This window comes from Lepisma saccharinum, chromosome 23 (assembly GCF_977018435.1).
Source record: "Lepisma saccharinum chromosome 23, izLepSacc3.1, whole genome shotgun sequence".
Lineage (NCBI taxonomy): Eukaryota > Metazoa > Arthropoda > Insecta > Zygentoma > Lepismatidae > Lepisma > Lepisma saccharinum.
The window spans coordinates 26,043,739-26,064,529 of NC_139251.1; the positions used below are offsets into that span (position 1 = coordinate 26,043,739).

Genomic DNA, 20,791 nt, shown 5'->3' on the forward strand with positions numbered 1-20,791 from the left:
CATTGCAGCACTCTACTCTCTAACAATCCCACGGATTCAAAAGCAAACATTGTTGCAGCTGTGTTACCCCAATAATCCATCAATACAGGAAGTGCATGTAAGAGGTGGAGGAGTCAAGACAAGCCACCTGTCCATCTTCTGTTATGAGCCGATTACCTTTCGTCTCTGATGGAACAATGGGGTGGAATTACCACCAACCAACTGTTCCAGCACACGCCCAACAATCCACTCCTGAGTCCATGCCGTATTGGTTGATGAACTCAGGAAGTCGATCACGCTGCATGGCTTTTACGGCGTTGACCATTGTTGTGGCAACTCATTAGTCCTCCTTGCTTCCTCGTCTTGATATTCTGATTGTTGTAAAAGCCATGGAAACCTTTTGCGTGCAAACTTGCATGCATGTGTGATCGTCTTTTGTTTCCGTGTGTCAGCTCCTGATGTACGATTACGTTTTATTGCAACTTTATGGTAAGGTTTCAACTTTCTCCCAAGTGCAATCCACCTAAATTTTTAATCTGCTTAATTCGTTTCCGAGCTGCGCCATCTGTATTGTTGCAAAGACATTCAAAAGATCAACTATATTCTCAATCAGTCAGTATTCTCCTACAATGGAAATCAAGGGGTTCCAGGTTCGATGCTCGGTGGAGGCACACAGTGGTTCGGATCTCACTTTAAACTGTAAGTCCAGTCCCGGTTAGCCTGTCTGTGTATAAAGTGGATTTAAAACAACACTCAACTCATACAGGGTCCTCTCCAGAGAGTATCTCCCGAACCAGCTCAGGGACGGACGAAATACTTTTAAAAGTGCTCTACTTTTGTGGTCTTCAACGATTTCTCTCTCTTTCGCTCTGTTGAATTAAATTATTTTCATTCAATTTCGTTTTTTACGTCGCTTTTCCACTCATTGGGTAAATCGCGACGACGGGGATAAAAATGATCTGACTTACAAAATAGTACAATAGTAGATCCATGTCTTGCTGAAGTTTGAAAACCTGGGTCCTTATTGTTCGTAGCGTTTACTACTGAAGTTCATTCTAATAAATGCGTATGTTTATTCTTTTCTTCTTTCCGTCGTGTCTCATTCTTTCTCATCCTTGCATTTCTATTTGATTTTTGCTCTCCATCCATCCTCGTTTCTCTCATATAGTGCATTTGAACATTTCCAATGATCTTGGTACCACAAGCAAAGTAGTACTTCTGATCACTTCTTGCTTCAATAGATGTTATGAATCCCCTAGTAAGAGTGGTGCCTCTGAACATACCTGACGTCCATAGATGTTATTAACTCACCAGAAAGACTGGAACCTCTAAACACTTATGTTATGAATCCTCAATAAGATTGGTGTCTCTGAACACTTCTGGTGCCAATAGATGTATTGAATCCTCAGCAAGAATGGTGCTTCTGAACAATTTTAGTGCCAACAGAAGTTGTGAATCCTCAGCAAGATTGGTTCCTCTGAACATTTCTAGTGCCAACAAATGTTATGAATCCCCAGCAAGAATGGTGCTTCTGAATACTTCTAGTGCCAATAGATGTTATGAATCCTCAGCAAGAATGGTGCTACTGAACAATTTTAGTGTAAACAGAAGTTGTGAATCCCCAGCAAGAATGAAGAATTGTGCCTCTGAACATTTCTAGTGCCAACAAATGTTATGAATCCCCAGCAAGAGTGGTGCTTCTGAATACTTCTAGTGCCAATACATGTTATGAATCCTCAGCAAAATTGGTACCTCTGAACACTTCTAGTGCTAATAGATGTTATGAATCCCCAGCAAGAATGAAGAATGGTGCCTCTGAACACTTCGAATGTCAATAGATGTTATGTCCCCCGGCACTGAACATTTCAAATGTCAATAGATGTTATGAATCCCCAGCAGCAATGGTTCCTCTGAACACTTCTAGTGCCAATAACATAAATATAACCCGTGGCGCTACAGTCCTGGAAGGGGCTTGGCCTATCTCCTGACTTCCAGTCTCCCTCCCACAATCCTACCTAGAGATGTGGAGATCTTCAGCCAGTAATGGAATGACATGGGGTCAGCGCGTCGAACCCTCAGCTGTTATAGGAGATTTCCCAGACCGGGTTACGCTACTCATTCGTCACTCTCCAATTTCCTCACGATGGTGGGTTGCCACCGGTCATTTACACAGGTCGAAAACCCAGAGACTGAACCCAGGCGAACTCGAACCCATGACGTCCCGCAGTCGGAGTCCAAAGCATAGCGCCTTAGAACGCACGACCATGGAGGAGGACCGTCTAGTGTCAAGAGATGTTATGAATCCCCCAGTAAGAGTGGTGACTTTACACACTTTTAACGTCAATAGATGTTATGAATCCACCGGCACTGAACACTTCTAATGTCAATAGATGATATGAATCCACAGCAAGAATGGTGCCACTGAACACTTCTAGCATCAACAGATGCTACGAATTCCCCAGCAAGAGTGGTGTTTTGAATACTTCTTTTGTCAAGAGATATTATGAATGCACCATAAAGGGTGGTACCCTTAACCACTCCTTGCGGCAATAGTCCAATAGATATTGTTACGAATCCACCATCAAGAAGGCGCCATTCAAAAGCGACTGGAATTCCCAGATGAAAAGGCAGCCAACCTGTTACCAAGCACAAAAGCCGGTGTCTTTTTTGTAGCTGGTTCCAGGACCTGGCGACCTCGGCCTGGATTTCTCGGAAACGTCCAGCAACACTCCAGCTGACGAATTTGATCTGCCTTTTCCAGGATTCTCTCAAGGCTGCTGGCCACTTCACGCCAATGACTGAAAGAAGAGTCGGTTTCTCAATATTGCTACAACATAGAACTTTCCATCAGGCACGGCGTAAATGAAGTTACATTGCAACTGCAGCGAAGGATACGAAATCCTGCTTGATTGAGCTGTGATGACTAAGTGTCGGCTTTCGACTGGTAATTGTTACACCTTCGCCTCAGGCTTATTAGCACTAATTTAGAACTTCCATTAATACACGTTGGAGATGTTTCTTGTTGCAAATTAGCAGGTACGAGTGGAGTACATTCATCAAGCAAAGGTTTAGCAGCTATATATATTAATTAAAGCAATTGTTAATTTTGGGAACTATGAAAAACACAGAAGAACTTCAAGGGCGTCTTTCCAATGCCCCCAATTATGATATGGGGTCGTAATCAGCATCACGCTCTGGCTACCTTACCTCCAGTTATAAGATTATTATTGTAGATTGGGTGAACCCCAAAGCCGCTCCATGCAGGGTCATCGTTGAAAAATTTGCACTTGAAATCACCCAGCCTGGGAATCGAACCCAGGTTTTCCTCGCGGCATTCAGACGTCCATCCGTGGTTACGTGTATTAATTTTTACTGTATGTTAAATGTAGCATGGAATAGAATTCACTTCTAGCATGGGCCTTTACAATAATAGTGCATTTTTCTAGACATAATGAAAGAAAATCCCCAGATATCTTGATTGTACTTCTTTTCTCGGCACCTCCTTCCTAGTAACCATCTTCATGATCCCACTAATATTAGTTCGATATAATTTACACTTTTAAAAGGAAGCACAATGCAGATATTAATAACAATATTTCTATCGAACAACCTTTTTTCAGTTACACATGCAAAATTCACAAAACCCAAACCATACATCTTTGGATCAGAATACAGCCACTTCATCATCTCTAAATAACAACTCAACAACTCAACAAATTTCTATTGGACTTACAGTTTCAGAGGGCTGTTTATGCCCAGCAAACATTATAAGTACATAAGATACATTTTTTTAATATACATTTTACACACAAATTTAAAAAACGATCTTAAATACAATTTTATATAACTACATTAACTCATTCAGTAACAGAAATATATTATAATTTTATATCAGCTTTTCTAAAAAAAGCAAGTATAACATATATAATTCTAACATCTGGAGCATAAAACATAGATGTTATATTAATGGGAAAAGGAACATGAATTTTTAATAATATTTTCTGTAAAGACTTTCTTTTCTCTAAGTGAATTGCGCATTCCATCTGTAAGTAACAACAATCTCCTAGCAATCGAAAACCCTGCAGGTTAGTCAATAATCATTTGGTAAGATTCATTGGCTTAGTTTATTTTACTTCGCTTTTCTGCCAGTTTTGACTAATCCCGAAGATGAGGATGAATGATGATGAGATGAGATGATATAAGAACGACACAATATTAGCCCCACGTAGGACTGTACTGACCGTGATTGATTGAATTGAAAATGTTGGGTGCGTCACATTATACGGGGTACAGCCATTCACCGTAACTAAAACCTGAGGACCTTTACCTGGGTTAAAAGCTGAGGCTGTAAAGGGACACTCAGCACACATAAGGATCAAACCCAGGACAACGCACACACAGCCCTACAGAGGATTATACTGGCCTTCGGTTCAGACGCCAGAGCCTCGTTGGCCTGCAAAAAGCCGTTACCGGGGTGTAGCGTGGAAGTAAGGTTGACATTTGTGATATACACTACTTCTCGATATGTGTAGAAACAGTGGATCCACTAGGTCTAACTTTTGCTGGATTTAGAAACAGTGGATTCATTCCTGGACTAACTAGTTAAGCTTTTGCTGAATGTAGGAACAGGATCCCTTGCCCAATTTAACTAGCTTTTGTTGGATTTAGAAACAATGGATTCGTTTCCTGACGTAGTTAATCTTTTGTTGGATTTGGAAACAGTGGATATGTTCCCTGTTTCCATGTTAGTGTACATTCATTTTATGGAACAAATTGATCTTTAAAGGAATGTCTGGTTTGGAAATCAGTAATCGAAGGTAAGAGTTAGCTGCTGATTTAGATATCAACGAACAATTTCAGAAAGGGCCATCCCTTACAACTCTCATTTGGCAAACATAAACAATTGCGTCACAATGTCTTAACATAAGTCTGTTTTAAATCCAACATTGTAAACGCTAAATTACTCACTGATGCGGAGACGAAGCACTATGTAGAGTTAACAGTAGATGTTCAGGATTGAACGAGGGTCACAGACCTCAACAAATGCACTAAGTGGTTGCTGCATTGCACTTGAGTACAAATTTTAATTACATCTGGGAACGGATTGTCGAGATGTAACACGCAATCTAATGCTGTAAAATAATCAGTAGGAAAAAGACGTGGAGATAAACCGATTGCTTTCTACTAGGTATAACTTCCTGCATAGAATTTCAATTGTCGCCTCATCCTGCATTCTCCCCGCTGGGAGAAAGATTGTGTGATGAAGACGTAACACACACGCACACAGGCTGCTACATATTACAGCACCATCATACCAACACACAATGCTCTGCGTGTCATGTTAGTCTGATTATTATGTGCATTACATGATGTATGTAAGGAGGTCACTAACACAGACATGCAATACCATGCCAGTTTGACACTAACAATAAAGTACATTTCCATGGGACATTTCTGATGTAAAACGCCTTGAGAGACAAAGTCGTGGTGACTTGAAATTGCTTGTTGAAATCTAAATTTGCAGCTAAGTTAATATCTCTTGCCTTCAATTACTGATTCCCAAACCAGACATTCCTTTAAAATCAGTTCCAAAAAATTAATGTACACTAACATGGAAACATGGAACATATCCACTGTTTCCAAATCCAGCAAAAGATTAACTACGCCAGGGAACGAATCCATTGTTTCTAAATCCAGCAAGAGCTAGGTAAATTGGGCAAGGGATCCTTGACACGTCCTTTCCCATTGCACTAATATTTATTGTTATTAATTACCTTTTCTCTTGTACAAATGTTTATTGTTCTTTAATCTTAATTTCTGTGATTTACCTATCACTGATAACGTGAGGATAGTGACTAACCTGTATGTACTTATCTTGTTAAGAGCTGTTGCCATGGCAATTACTATTGTCTTTTGGTCTTGACTTTGAAGTTCGGGCTCGGTTTTTGAATAGAGTGATCAAGTTGAATTATAGGAAGTTTAATTTCTTTGAGTGGAATGGATTATATGTTAGGCATATAAGTATTTAGTTTGCAAAGAAGTAAAATAGACTTCCTTTTTCTTAGTGCAAACTTAACTTTGATTTTTATTTGACGAACTAACCGAGAGATATTATTACCCCATACCCTGAGAGGCATCAAGTGAATGCTTTCGAGTCTTTCATGTGAACTTATTATTTGCTCTTTTAGTTAAATCATGTTATTTTGACTAAAATAACGTGTCATCCTGTTTCTAAATTCCGCAAAAGCTTGACAAGTTAGTCCAGGGAAGGAACCCATTGTTTCTAAGTCCAGCAAAAGCTAGGCAAATTGGACCAGGGTGCATATCAACTGCTTCTAAATCTGGAAAAACCTTGACAAGTTAGTTCATTAGACGAATACAGTGTCAGAGTATGGCTCATCGCACATTGTTGTTGATATTTGAGAGTTATTATGAAGGTTGCTGGATGATGGATCATGTAATATTACAAGTTATTGTGTGATTTGGTGGATTGAAATTGTGTTTAATTTGTGTCAATTAAGCGTGTGTGTGATCTTCGAGAAGATATATAAGAATATAAGTAAGAAGTAAAGTAAAAGGCCATTTAAGGTCTACAAACAGAGTCCAAATGGAAGAAGACTCAAACGATTGTCATAATGCTGCATTAATGCATCAAAATGCTAGTGTTCAAGTTAGTTATGTGGATCCCGATGTTCCTCCTTCTCCGGCGCAATATATCGAAGTGGATAACATCAATAGTGAGGAGTATCAATGTAATAATTCACAAGAAGGATCAATGTCTCAAAACACAGAAAATTGTATCAAATCTCAGAACAGAAGGATCTCCTATCAGAATTTATATGAACTCGACAGCTCTGGCCCATACATTGTCTTGATAGAGGGTATAGGGAAAAATATTGGAAATCTAGCTGGGGGAAGCCTAGGAAATAAATTTAGGAAGGCAGAAATACCAGTGAAACATATTGATCAATGTGGTCGTAATAGAGTTAGAATTACGTTTAAATCTGCTCTGGAGGCAAACAAATTCGTCAAAAATACAAAATTTCAAGCTGAGCTCTCGATCAAATCTCGTATACCGCAATCTTTACTTCAACGAGAAGGACTAGTTTACGGGATAGAATATGATGTTAGCGAGCAGGATGTACTTGATGGCGTTCAATCGCCTATCCCAGTCATTGACGTCAAACGCATGAAAAAGAAGCTGTGGAAAAATGATGGAACATTTTTGCTACGAGATACAAAACTTATATGTCTGACATTTTTGGGGCGAATAATTCCCCAAAAAATAATCATAAATAGCATGATATATGAAGTTAATCCAAGGCAAAAAGCTGTTCTTCAGTGCAGACAATGTTTCAGATATGCACACACGGCAACTCAGTGCCGTTCCCAACCAAAATGCGCAACCTGCGGAGACAATAAGCATGGTTCCTCCTGTAACCTACCAGTAAAATGCTCTAATTGCCAAGGAGCTCATTCAGCTCTTGATAAAAATTGTCCAATGTGGCAAAGAGAACAACAAATACAGGAGCGAATGGCGAACGATAATCTCTCTTACCGTGAGGTTAGAGAAATTATTGAAGGCACATATATACAACCACCATCTATAGAGGAAATTCTGAATCCCATTGTAAACAAAACAGATTTTCCTCCTATTCAGTTTCGTGCCCGACTAAATACTTCACCTAGAGGCTCAAAAATTCCAAATCAAAATGCACAACCTACCCTTACATCTAAACCTATCATAATTGCAAATCACAGCCCCAACATTAATAAATGGCAAAATCATTCTGTTGGATCAAATTTAACTCCAGTTGCTTTAACGTTTCATCATCCTATTCCACATACATCAGGGAAGACGATAGAAGTACATAAAAATATCAGAGTGACACCAAAAGAAAAAAGGAAACATCCTAGGAAACCAAGGATACATACTCAATCCAACCCTTCCACAACATCAATTACAGATACTTCTTCTGCTGAATCAGAACCCAAGACCTCTTTAAATATAGCACAAAATGCTTATTCTAATTCTAGCTCCTTAAGGGTACAGCATGCTAATTCAATAGATAAAAACTTAGAACAACCATCCTCTTATCTCCCATCTGAAAATATTCAAGAGGTTTACACCTCATTATTAAAGACAATACCGCTTCTATGGTCTACTCTTGTGCAAATAAAAGAATTACAGCAACAGAAACTTCTTTTACAACATATTAATACCCTATCTACAAACCTGCTGGCCGTTTTACAGAATCTCACCTCATAATAAATCAATTATATAAAAGTTGACTAATATGACATTATTACTTCAATGGAATGTCAATAGTTTCTCTGCACGTAAACCAGATCTACTAAAACTAGTGACGGAAAGACACCCTTTAATACTATGTTTACAAGAAACTAAGGGTCGTCCGCAAGAAATATATAGAATTTCCCATTATCATTGTATAGGACCTCCATACAAAGATACGGAACGGGGAATTGGTATATATGTCCATGAAAAGGTAGCCTACCAGGAAATACAATTACATAAACATAAAAAACTATTCCAGAATTATAAAGTAGAAGCAAGAGCAATCCAAATTTACATAGCAGGATATAAAATTACGATAATCAATGTGTATATTCCTTCCAATTACAATTCTCAAAATATAAAACAAACTGATTTACAAGCTTTAACATTCAACATACCCAGTCCTTATTTAATTGTCGGGGACTTTAATGGGCATCACGATGCTTGGGGTATGCATACAGCAGATAGACTTGGCACTAGTATAGTGGATTGGATGGACGACAACTCTTTCATCGTTTTAAATGATGGATCACCAACACATATACCTCGAAATGGAAGTAATCCAACATCAATTGATCTAACTATAACATCGGACTCATTATTCCCTCAATTTCAGTGGTTCATAGAGGATGAACTCCATGGTAGCGATCATTTTCCCATATATATTCGTGCCCAATTTTTACCAAGCCAACTTTTTCCCCCCGTCCAATTACCAATTCTCCGCTGGAAAACTAACAATGTAAAATGGGAATTATATAAAATATTAATAGATTCCTTTATTTTAAGAAAACATCTTACTTCCTCCCAGCCTATATCTTATTCACTGCTACTTCAATATATTACTAAAGCTTTAGATATACTAACCTCGCGTAAAAATACTCATTGTGAAACAATGTTTCCAAAGATACATTGGTGGACGACAGAATGTGAAGAGGCAAAATCAAATAGAAAAATCAAAGAAAAACAATATGCCTCATGTCCCAATCCAGAAAACCTCATATCATGGAAAAAGTCCGTAGCTCAAGCACGAAAAATATACTTACAAACCAAACGACAAGCATGGATTAACTACTGCAATTCGATAGACATGCAGGAATCATCCCGAAATATTTGGCATAAATTCAATTCTTTACGCAAACCACGTTCTCCTCAAAAAAGACCGATAGATGACAGTTGGCAACATCAATTTCTCTCCCAATTAACTCCACCATCTGTTCACCTACATTATGATAATAACGAGAATCTCCCTTCAAAATTTACAAAAGATTTTCCACCTGTAACCCGAGAGGAATTAACAACAATTCTTAAAAATGTGAAAAACACAGCACCAGGTCTTGATGGTATTCCGTACCAGGCCATAACACATTTACCGAATACCGGAACAGATATTCTTGTTTCACATTACAACAATATATATCAAACCGGCATAGTTCCGTTAGAATGGAAAAATCATGTAGTTGTTCCAATTTTAAAAGCAAACAAATCTCCGGACCATGCATCCTCATACAGACCAATAGTACTAATTTCAGTTTTGGAAAAAATATTTGAGCGCACATTGAAAAATAGACTATCCTGGTTATTAGAACGTGAAAATTTTTTTCATTCCACACAATTTGGATTTCGAAATAATCTTAGTAGTCAAGATGCTATAGCCACTCTAACAGCAGCAATTCAAAATAGTAAAATTACACGTTCCTACTGTTTCAGTTTGTTTATAGATATTGAAAAAGCTTATGATTCTATAAATTTAAATAATCTTTGTCATAAATTAGAGAATCTTCATATACACCCAAAACTTTCAACAATTGTGTGGAATCTATATTCCAACAGGATTATATTCGGATGGTTCGCCGACAAACTAAGCGATCCTCGTTCCACTTCAATCGGCATACCTCAAGGCTCACCTCTGAGCCCTCTCTTATTTAATATCTATACGAATGAGATACATGCATTACCAATTCTACCATTTCATCCCCTTCAGTATGCGGATGATTTCTGTTTCTATAACATTACAGATGATGCTACTCAAGGTATAATAGCAATGCAGAATTTAATCGCCATCATAAGAGCGTGGTTTTTCAAAGAAGGATTATCCATCAGCGAAACAAAATCAAAAATTATTTGTTTTAATAATAAACGATTGGATACTCATCCTAACAATATACCACACATTTCTAATATCCCAGTAATAGAAACACATAAATATTTAGGTATACATTTTGACAGGCGATTCACATGGAATACACACATCACGCATTTAATCAATAAAGGCCGTAAAATAATAAATATACTCCGTAGTATCACAACAATTAAATGGGGTGGCCACCCCAAAATCTTACTGCTATTTTATAGGAATTGTTTTCGATCAAACTTTGAGTATGCAGCCTTTAGTTATGGGGGTGCAAAATTAAGTCTTTTAGACAAAATAGACATACTACAGAGAAAAGCTTTGAGGACCTGCTTAGGTCTCATGCAGTCCTGTCCTAATGTCAGTGTATATATGGAAAGCAGAGAAACTAGTTTGACACATAGACGGATCCAATTAACAATAAAATTTCTGCTCAAAACCTGGGAAAATCATACGCACCCATTCAATAAATTATTTGAAATACAAAAACAATGGACAGAAAATAAAGCCATAGATCCTAAACACACATTCTTTTATTTTGTATATTGCCAATACATAGACCTGGAATCACGTGCAAAGTCTTTTACCTTCCAACATCCTTTAATTTATCAATTAGACATACCCTTATATACCCAATGCAATATCCATTTCAGGGATTTAGGAAGACATATCATGTATAAAGAGAAATGGCCAACACACCTAATCATATATACTGATGGATCCAAAGACCGCCTCGGTGTGGGTTGTGCTTATTTCATTCCAGATCAAAATATAAGCAAACAATTCCGTTTACCACCTGACACTTCTATTTTCACTGCAGAAAGTTATGCAATATATAAAGCTCTCACATACGCTATCCATAATAATTACACAAAAATTCTCATCATAACAGATGCTTTAAGCGTATTAATGGCGCTGAGTTCCTCATATCCTCAGATTTGTAAACATCCTTTATTCATCATACTTATAATCCAACAAACTCAGTATGCTAATGGAAGAAATATCAACGTCCAGTTTAGTTACGTAAAGGCTCACCAAGTAAACACGGGAAATGAACGTGTGGACACATATGCCAAAGCCGCTCGATCATCGGAAACTACCTCACTTGCGAGACTTCCATACACGGACCTTCTTCCAAGAGTTAAATATAAACTTCAAGATAAATGGAAACAGTGGTGTATAGAACAATTTCAATCCACGGGCAACACATATAAATGGTTTGCAGAACATTCACAAAACAAACCTTGGTACTACCCATATAATTTTCCAAGATCAGTTATTACTTTTATAATACGTCTACGTACAGGTCATGTTCGCACTAATGATCATTTATCACGACTACATATTACAACAAAACAAGCCTGCGCATGTGGAGAAGATAATCAAGATGCTACACATCTCTTTTTACAATGTCCCAATTTCGACAGAGAACGAGATAAATTATATAGTGGTTTACGTCGAAACAGAATTCCATTCCCTACATCTCTTACTGCCCTGCTCACGGACCCTACTCCTCCCACCATATGGCTTCTTTATGGATATGCAAGAAGATGTAATTTGACGATCTAACAAACAGTAAAAATAAATATCAATAGATGTTTTTTTTTTCATTCTTGTGAAATATAAGTGAATAGCGAACTAAATACATAAAAAAAAAAATAAATAAAAAAAAACTCAGAAAGATGACTAAAATCGACTACCAGTTGATAGGGTCAGAAAAAGAAGAAGAAGAAAGTTTGAAGTTCGGGCTCGGTTTTTGAATAGAGTGATCAAGTTGAATTATAGGAAGTTTAATTTCTTTGAGTGGAATGGATTATATGTTAGGCATATAAGTATTTAGTTTGCAAAGAAGTAAAATAGACTTCCTTTTTCTTAGTGCAAACTTAACTTTGATTTTTATTTGACGAACTAACCGAGAGATATTATTACCCCATACCCTGAGAGGCATCAAGTGAATGCTTTCGAGTCTTTCATGTGAACTTATTATTTGCTCTTTTAGTTAAATCATGTTATTTTGACTAAAATAACGTGTCATCCTGTTTCTAAATTCCGCAAAAGCTTGACAAGTTAGTCCAGGGAAGGAACCCATTGTTTCTAAGTCCAGCAAAAGCTAGGCAAATTGGACCAGGGTGCATATCAACTGCTTCTAAATCTGGAAAAACCTTGACAAGTTAGTTCATTAGACGAATACAGTGTCTCTAATCAAAATTTGGCAAAAGCTTGATAAATTATACCTTGTCAAATCAGCGTGGTTACACATCCATGGGAACATTTGCATTAATACATTCGTGAGAAGGGGTCAAACCGGACGTGGACAAAGCAATCTTTCGATGTCAGAAAATGCCTCGGTTTGTTTCTCACGACTAAGCGCCATTGTTCTTGAGAAAGAGGTCAATATTTCCCGCCAAAAGAAAAGCGACTGGAAACGGAACACGAGGTCTCGTCGTGAATATTCTTTGCAGTGTTTCTTACTAGTCGCAGACGGAGGCGATGCTAATGATGAAACGGTACGCTGCCTGTTCCTTCCGGGTCGTCTTTGTCTGGAGCTGAATTAGCACAGGAGCATTGCATAATCAATAAAAGAAAGCTGTGCCCGGTGCAACAGGTGATGTTGAATGTAGATGCATCTACCACAATGGAGAAACAACAATCTTGAATACCGTGTTTAAAGATTGGTCAAATGCAAGCAGTGTTAGAACATTATGTTATGCCTGAAACACAACGAGGCTAGATTTCCCGCTGGATTTTCCCGTTGAACTTGGACTAGTTGCGTGGTACTGCCTGATCCGCTAGTTTTAACCTCACACGATACTTGTTACCATACTTGTCAATATACTTTTGTTCCCACAAGACATTGCGCAGAGCAGATCGATTTGAGTGAGTGAGTGAGTTTGTGTTTTAAGTCCACTTTATGCACAGTAAGGCTAATCGAGACAGCACCTAGAGTGAGATCCGAACCACTATGTGCTTCCACCCGGTATCGAACTCGGAACCCCTTGATTATAAGGCGCTAACGTTAACACTACGCCATCGGGAGGCCGAGAGCGATTTTAAGAAAGTTGTAGAAGAATAGCTAAGGATGTTATTTAAAATTAGAACTAAACGAATTAGAAGAAAAGTATGGGCTAGAAATTGGCTCAAAAGAAAATATAGTAATCAAGTTGTATTGTACTCAAGCTTTTTAATGAACTCTGGTATGTATATTCATACACGAGATTCGCAGGATTTATTAATAGCTAAAACATATTTTGCTCAATTAAATATGTGAAATACAGTGGCAATAATGACGTATCATGCCGAAGGCTTGACTCAAACCCCTTCATAAACCTTCATAAAACCCTTCAAGAGCTTCCTTCAAGCACATAACAGCGGCAATCTTCAGCGGATCTTGAAAAATCCGCTGATACGAATTCTTCCGGAAATCGTGTGAAAAATAATGCAAACGAGTCATTCCATGCGAAATCAATACAGCCTCCAACCTGACCATCTCCGATTTTCATGAAATTTGGGGAGTTGAAACTATGCATGGAACTTAGTAACTATGAAAATTTTTAGTCTCGTGCGTCTTGTAATTGTTAAATTATTCAAGGTCAAAGTTAGCAGAAATTGCACTTTTTGAGTCCGCTTACCTGTACTAAATGTGCTGTAACTCCGCCACTATTTCGCCTAGAAAACTCAAATAAAGCTTATTGTACAGGGAAGTGAACAAGCTTTCTAGTGATATATAACAAGCCTACCTTTGGATAAAAATATAATTTTGTCACGTGACCTTGGCTTTTGACCTTGAATATCTCAAAACATGTCATCACCAAAAATCGTAAAATAAATATATTTGGTCCCTCATGCCATACTCTAAAACATATCAAAAAATCATTCTGGGACTGCCATGGCATCAGAAGATACAAAATAATATGTTTAACTATGTGACTGATAAAAGCCTCATTACATGAACTATGACGAGTCAAAAGTCCTTTAACACCCCCTACAAAATGTAAAGGAGTTATCCTGGTCATGAAAGAAATAGGTTAGGCACAGGGAGATATCTAGCTGTGTGTGTCAAGCGCAGGTCCGGCATATTATTGACCGCCATATTGAATTCAACGCAAACATTTGAAACGAGAAATGAAGCAGCGAAGGTTTTCCCAACTTATTTTTTGGCAGCAAAACGTTATACGCATATCTTTCACTTACGATATATGTACATTATAGTGTTGTCACTCACATAGAACATTTGGCAATGTAGCAGGTGCAACAACATCGCAAGCAGCAACTATGCCTTCTCTCAGATGGTCAATATCAGGGACTTTTAGTGCATGCACCATTCTCTTCAAATGTTTCTGAAGGTAAAAGTCCTCCTAAGATGTTAGATCTGGGGAATGTGCAGCCTTTTAATAGATCCCCATCTGCCCATCAATCTACCTAGAAATTTAGCATGAAGAATGTTCACATAGTGTGGTCACACACTGTCCTGTTTCAAAACTCTGGAAAAGTGCAATACCCCATAAGCAAGGATGAAAAACCTGTTCACTTAACACATTCAAGCAGCCCTCACCATTTAAGGTTCCGTTGTTGAATATGGACCAACCATTCCAGTTCTCCATACACTATACCACATCATTAGCTTACCAGCAATATCCATTCGGCTGGGATCTGTCTACTGTAGATTATCAAATCACAGGTATTGTGTATAATTTTTATTAACTTTACCAGGAACATAAAAATTAGCATCGTCACTGAAGAATTTTTCATTCCAAAGGAAGTGTCACGTAATTGTTTGAGATACTTTTCCCAATATTCTCCACTATTCAAGTATTTGGTGAATGTTGCTGATTAGAATCATATGCAATGGTGCGTATACTTCTTTCTGTCCCAAGATGTCAGCGTGATCTCGCCGAGTTCCTGACACATTAGGAGCATTCTTAATACTTTGTTTTTAACACCTCGAAAAGGAGAAAATGATTACAAGCATGCAGTAATAATTTTTTGCTGGTTAAATATACTTTGGAAAAACCTTCGCTGCTTCATTTCTCGTGGAATTCTAACCTGATTTGATATTTCACATCACCCACTTTCCTTTGAAATGTTTGCGTTGAATTCAATATGGCGATCAACAATATGCCGGACCTGCGCTTGACACACACAGCTAGATATCTCCCTGTGCCTAACCTATTTCTTTCATGACCAGGATAACTCCTTTACATTTTGTAGGGGGTGTTAAAGGACTTTTGACTCGTCATAGTTCATGTAATGAGGCTTTTATCAGTCACATAGTTAAACATATTATTTTGTATCTTCTGATGCCATGGCAGTCCCAGAATGATTTTTTGATATGTTTTAGAGTATGGCATGAGGGACCAAATATATTTATTTTACGATTTTTGGTGATGACATGTTTTGAGATATTCAAGGTCAAAAGCCAAGGTCACGTGACAAAATTATATTTTTATCCAAAGGTAGGCTTGTTATATATCACTAGAAAGCTTGTTCACTTCCCTGTACAATAAGCTTTATTTGAGCTTTCTAGGCGAAATAGTGGCGGAGTTACAGCACATTTAGTATAGGTAAGCGGACTCAAAAAGTGCAATTTCTGCTAACTTTGACCTTGAATAATTTAACAATTACAAGACGCACGAGACTAAAAATTTTCATAGTTACTAAGTTCCATGCATAGTTTCAACTCCCCAAATTTCATGAAAATCGGAGATGGTCAGGTTGGAAATTGCACATATCTGTGTTGATTTGGCATGGAATGACTCAAACGCTGCTTTATGTTAAAAACACCGTTAGCGGCAGGACGCGGCTCGCCAACGGTTCTAACGATCGGAAGTTCGAATTTCATATAAATAATTCGAGAGAACATTTCTCGCCCAGTTGTTCTCAGAAATTTATCGCGTAAACAGTCGTTGCCTCCGAATTCTCTGATTTGCAATTGTTACGTAAAAGATCTACCGCTGAGTTGCGACTGCGTTCCCGTTGTTTCTCCGGGGTAGTACCCTAAGCTATAGGTGTACCTCTCGCAGCCAATACTTCTAACACCAGGCTCTCACATAGCCTGAGGTTTAATCCCCAAATCTACTTTAGATTTATAGGATAATTATCGGCGAATCACATTTGTCGTGTACAAATCTCATCGGTTTGGGCAACTTCCTAAAATTATTAAACACGAATGCACATAATTTTTCAATCGAGCAGAGAACAGAAACAACCAACACTCGGAAACCACAGAAAAAAAACTTTTCCTTGCCTCACAGATTATCTTCACATTAACAAACTTTCGCTCTGATTGGCTGTTCCACAGAATCTAGCAGAGAACCGGGTCCTAGTCGTCAAAACCAGCCTTGAAGCCATCATTTCCAACCAAATAGCCAGGCCAGCATCAAATAGGGAATTCGTACTGAAAATCCATTTCAATGTGATTCGTCCTTTTGTCGATTTATTTGTTGATTTGGTTTATTTACCTCGCTTTTCTGCCACTTTTGGCTAATTGCGAAGATGGGGGTGAGTGATGATATAATGAGATTGATGAATGGACACACACAAGCACCCGTGCCCAGTCCGGGATTCGAACCCGGGACCCCTGGCGCCGTAGCGCGAAGTGATAACCACTCTGCTACGGGGGCCGGCGGCCTTTTGTCGAGGCATTGGGTCTGCCCTAACGACGATTTTTTTTCAATTTGTGTCTTGTTTCGGGAAACAAAGATTTAAATTTCGAAAAATTAAACGTGTTCAAAATTCCTCTTAGAACACTGTTCGCAGAGATCTATAGCTAAATAGTAAACCGATTATCGCACTGGCATATGCAGGGAAGGAGCTGTTGGGGCCCTTCCTGAAATTTTTAGAAAGCAAAATTTTCTAATGAAAAAAGTAAAGAACTCGGTGAAAACCAAACGTACTTTAAAATTACTCCCGCTTACCATTTTTGTCTTTGAACAAGTTTTGAAACGAAGGTTGAAAATGGTAATTACGAAATATTTTATACTGTTCCCAGAACGCAGATATGTAATATCCACCTACACAATTCCACCACCTTCTGAAAGAAATTGTGCGTACGCCAGTTGATCAGTGCAAATGAGGTCTTCACAAATCAAAGTTTATTAGGAGACATTAATCTACTGTTTCTAGCTCCACCAAAAGCAAGGAACATCAAGTCAGGATGCAAGCTACTGTTTCTAGATATACGTATTAACGTAAACGATGTTGAGCTAGATTTCGAATGTACTGTTTCTAGATACACCAAAAGGAACAAACATCGGGTCAAGATGTAAACGACTGTTTTTGAATTAATCAAGAGTAGACTTACATTGAGACACATTCGAATCTACTGTTTCTAAATCCATCTTCTTGAAAAAAATAAGCTACATTGGTCACAATCAAAAGCAAACCAAGTAACATTAGATCGCGATGTAAACAACTGTTTTTGGACCAAATTATCCAAGTCAGAATTTGAAGTACTGTTTTCCGATCTTTCAAAAGCCAGTCTCGGAGACGCAGTAACTCGTTACCAAGCTGTTGTCTCATCGTACATTTCAACTGTTCGGCTCCTCACACTGGGTTCAATTTGGTTCTTCAAACTGGGGCATTCATGTCAATGCCACAGTGAAGTACTGTAAGCAAACAGAAGGAAAATAAAAGATAAATCAAAGAAAAGCGGGGGAATCCGTAAAAAAATTCACGGAATTGACGCCCTGGGTTAATTTTCAGGTGCCAGGGCATCAGCTCATACCTCGAAAAGTATGCGGGTGCAGGAGGGAATATTTCGGGGCTTCCCCCTCTTTTTCATTTCGACTGTACATCGTCAAGATAATAATTAACCCAAGAGGTATAAAAACGATGTACAATAACCGAAATAGACCTATCGAAAGCAAGCTAGTCGCCTCCCTGGTAACGTCGTCGCCTTGTAATGAAGAGGTCCGGGGTTCGATACCCTGTGGAGGCACATAGTGGTTCAGATCACAGTTTAAACTATAGGTCAGTTCCAATAAGCCTATTTGTCGGTCTCCGTGGCGGAGTGGTTAGCACATTGAGCTACGACGCCAGGGGGTCCCGGGTTCGAATTCCGGCCTGGGCATGGATGTTTGTGAGTGTCCATTTATCAATTTCGTCATATTATCACTCATCGCAATTAGCCAAAAGTGGCACAAAAGCGAAGTAAAATAAAGCAAATTAATCAACCAATGAAAACCAATTAGCCTATTCGTGCATTAAAGGCCTTGAAACCAAAAGCAAGCCAAAGCAAGCTACTGTTTTTAGAACTCTAAAAACATTGGATGGTTTGCCCGTGCAGATTGTACTGTTTGTGAGTAAGCCACGACACGAGTATCCTTCCTGTACGAGTGTGCAACAAGCAGAAGTATACACTTGGGAATGGAAGGGCAGTTGAACGGATATAGCACAGTGGTTGCACAGGAGACAAGTGTTTCCTTTTGCCATTCTAATGGGTGACTGCGAGGGCTGACAGAAAGGCAGCCATCGGCCTTGAAGTAATAGTGACATTCGTTCCCTACTTCCGCATGTTCACATTCAAGGACGTCTTCTGCGGGCAACGGATCAGATAGCTTCTAGTCGAGGAGCGTATCGTATCCATCTCGTCCTGTGGAACGCTACAATTACTGCTAACAATAAGGAAACATGCTTTCAAACAAATATCTTGCTGAAGGCTGTACTGTTTATTTTAGTTTCAACGTAAGAAGAATGGACAGGAACAGCAGGGCCCGAGCCCACCCAATAATAATAATTCTTATTACATATATGGTATTGGATTCACCCCTTACACCCCAACGTAGTGGTGTGTTCACATTCTAATATCTTTAAGTATTTTTATTGAAAGTGTTAATAGCATGGAGAACAAGTTATTATTTTATTGTTCTTCACGCAAATACAAAAGAATGTTACGTACATGTAATGAAACATATCCACTGGACTTTATATTTACCACATACAATTCAAAATCGTTCTTACATATCCTTTTTGTTGTTTTAGCGTCATTCTTTCTGTCTCTTTCTTTATCCTTTTTCTTCCTCTGCTTCTCTATATCTATTTCCCTCTCCTCTCTCTCTCTCCCTCTATTTTCGTCTTATTTTTTATATCTCACCTATGTAAATGCTGGCGTGGCTGGCTGGCGTGCGTCAGTACTTTGGATGTTTGCACCCGTAACAAGATGTCTCGTCATTGACACTAATGCATATAAACGTTATGTCAAGTGCAGTGCCAGGAACAGAAATAATATAAACCAGGTACTGTTTCAGCGGTTATATTACTGTGTCTGTTCTCTTACACAGATGAAATATTTTAAGCTTCCTTTGCACGTTTTGAGTCATGGAAACCCGAAATTTAACACTAGTGTAAATTATGAAAACATACAGAGAAAATACTTTGTTTTGGGATAACAAAAAATAACTTCTTGTAACCAAATATTTGTTTGAATAGGCGGAAAGCAAATGATGGCTCACCAGAGTGAAGGCTATCAATTTTTTTGTTTGCTGTTTTTTGCTTTCTATTAATATAAATCAATCAGATTTCATACTTATATTTGCCTTGCTTTCTTGTTTTATTTTATTGTGCATATACGTATTGCTATTGATGTAGATATGTTAATGCTCTCTTGAAGATTTTGCACCCTGAACCCATCACATTCACTGCTTGAACATCATTGAAACTACGAGGGATGATCGAAAAAAAAAGTTACAAAGCCTATTATGGCGTATGTGTTAGACATAGCTGGAAGATCAACACCTGATGATGGAGGGCACTCAACACTAGTCCTCGATGTAATCACCTTTTTTGTTCAAGCACTTGTCACAACGGTAGATAAGGTTTTCCATACCGGTTGCACAGAAATCCGCGTCAAGTTCTCGTAGCCACCGTGAGGCAGCTCTTTTGACATCATCACATGTCAGATAACGGTGGCCAGCCAACCAAATGGTAGTCCCAGCTCAGCTGATATTTAGCGTAATGTTCTTCTTCTGTCCTCACGAATACACTCATCCACAAGAGCACAGTTCACGTCAGTGGTTGAGGTACTGGGCCTACCACTGTGTCCAGGGTTGTCATTAACAATACTGGTCCGTCCTTCTTTGAAGGCACGACACCACTTCGCTACATGTTGCCTTGAAATTGTCCCCTCCCCATACACCTCCACAATCTGCCTATGAATGTCAGCAGGTGTAGTGTTTTTGGCCCACAGGAACCGCACCACTGCCCTCACTTTTACTCTTGACCAATTTTCTAGACGAGTCACCATTTTAAATGTCCGCTTCTCGGGTATACATGGTCAGAATCCGAAGTCCTCAAACTCGCAACAAGACAAACATGTTATTAATTTACACATAAATTTTCGTTACGTTAGAGTGAATAAAACAAAAGTTATATGCTTTGTAACCTTTTTTCGA

General features: G+C 38.5%; 1 protein-coding gene across 1 annotated transcript in view; it reads left to right on the plus strand.

The window, feature by feature from the left end:
• The window catches only part of pot (zona pellucida domain protein papillote), a 139,839-nt gene that overhangs the window by 62,464 nt on the left and 56,584 nt on the right, over window positions 1-20,791 (plus strand). The gene's annotated exons all lie outside the window — the stretch shown is intronic.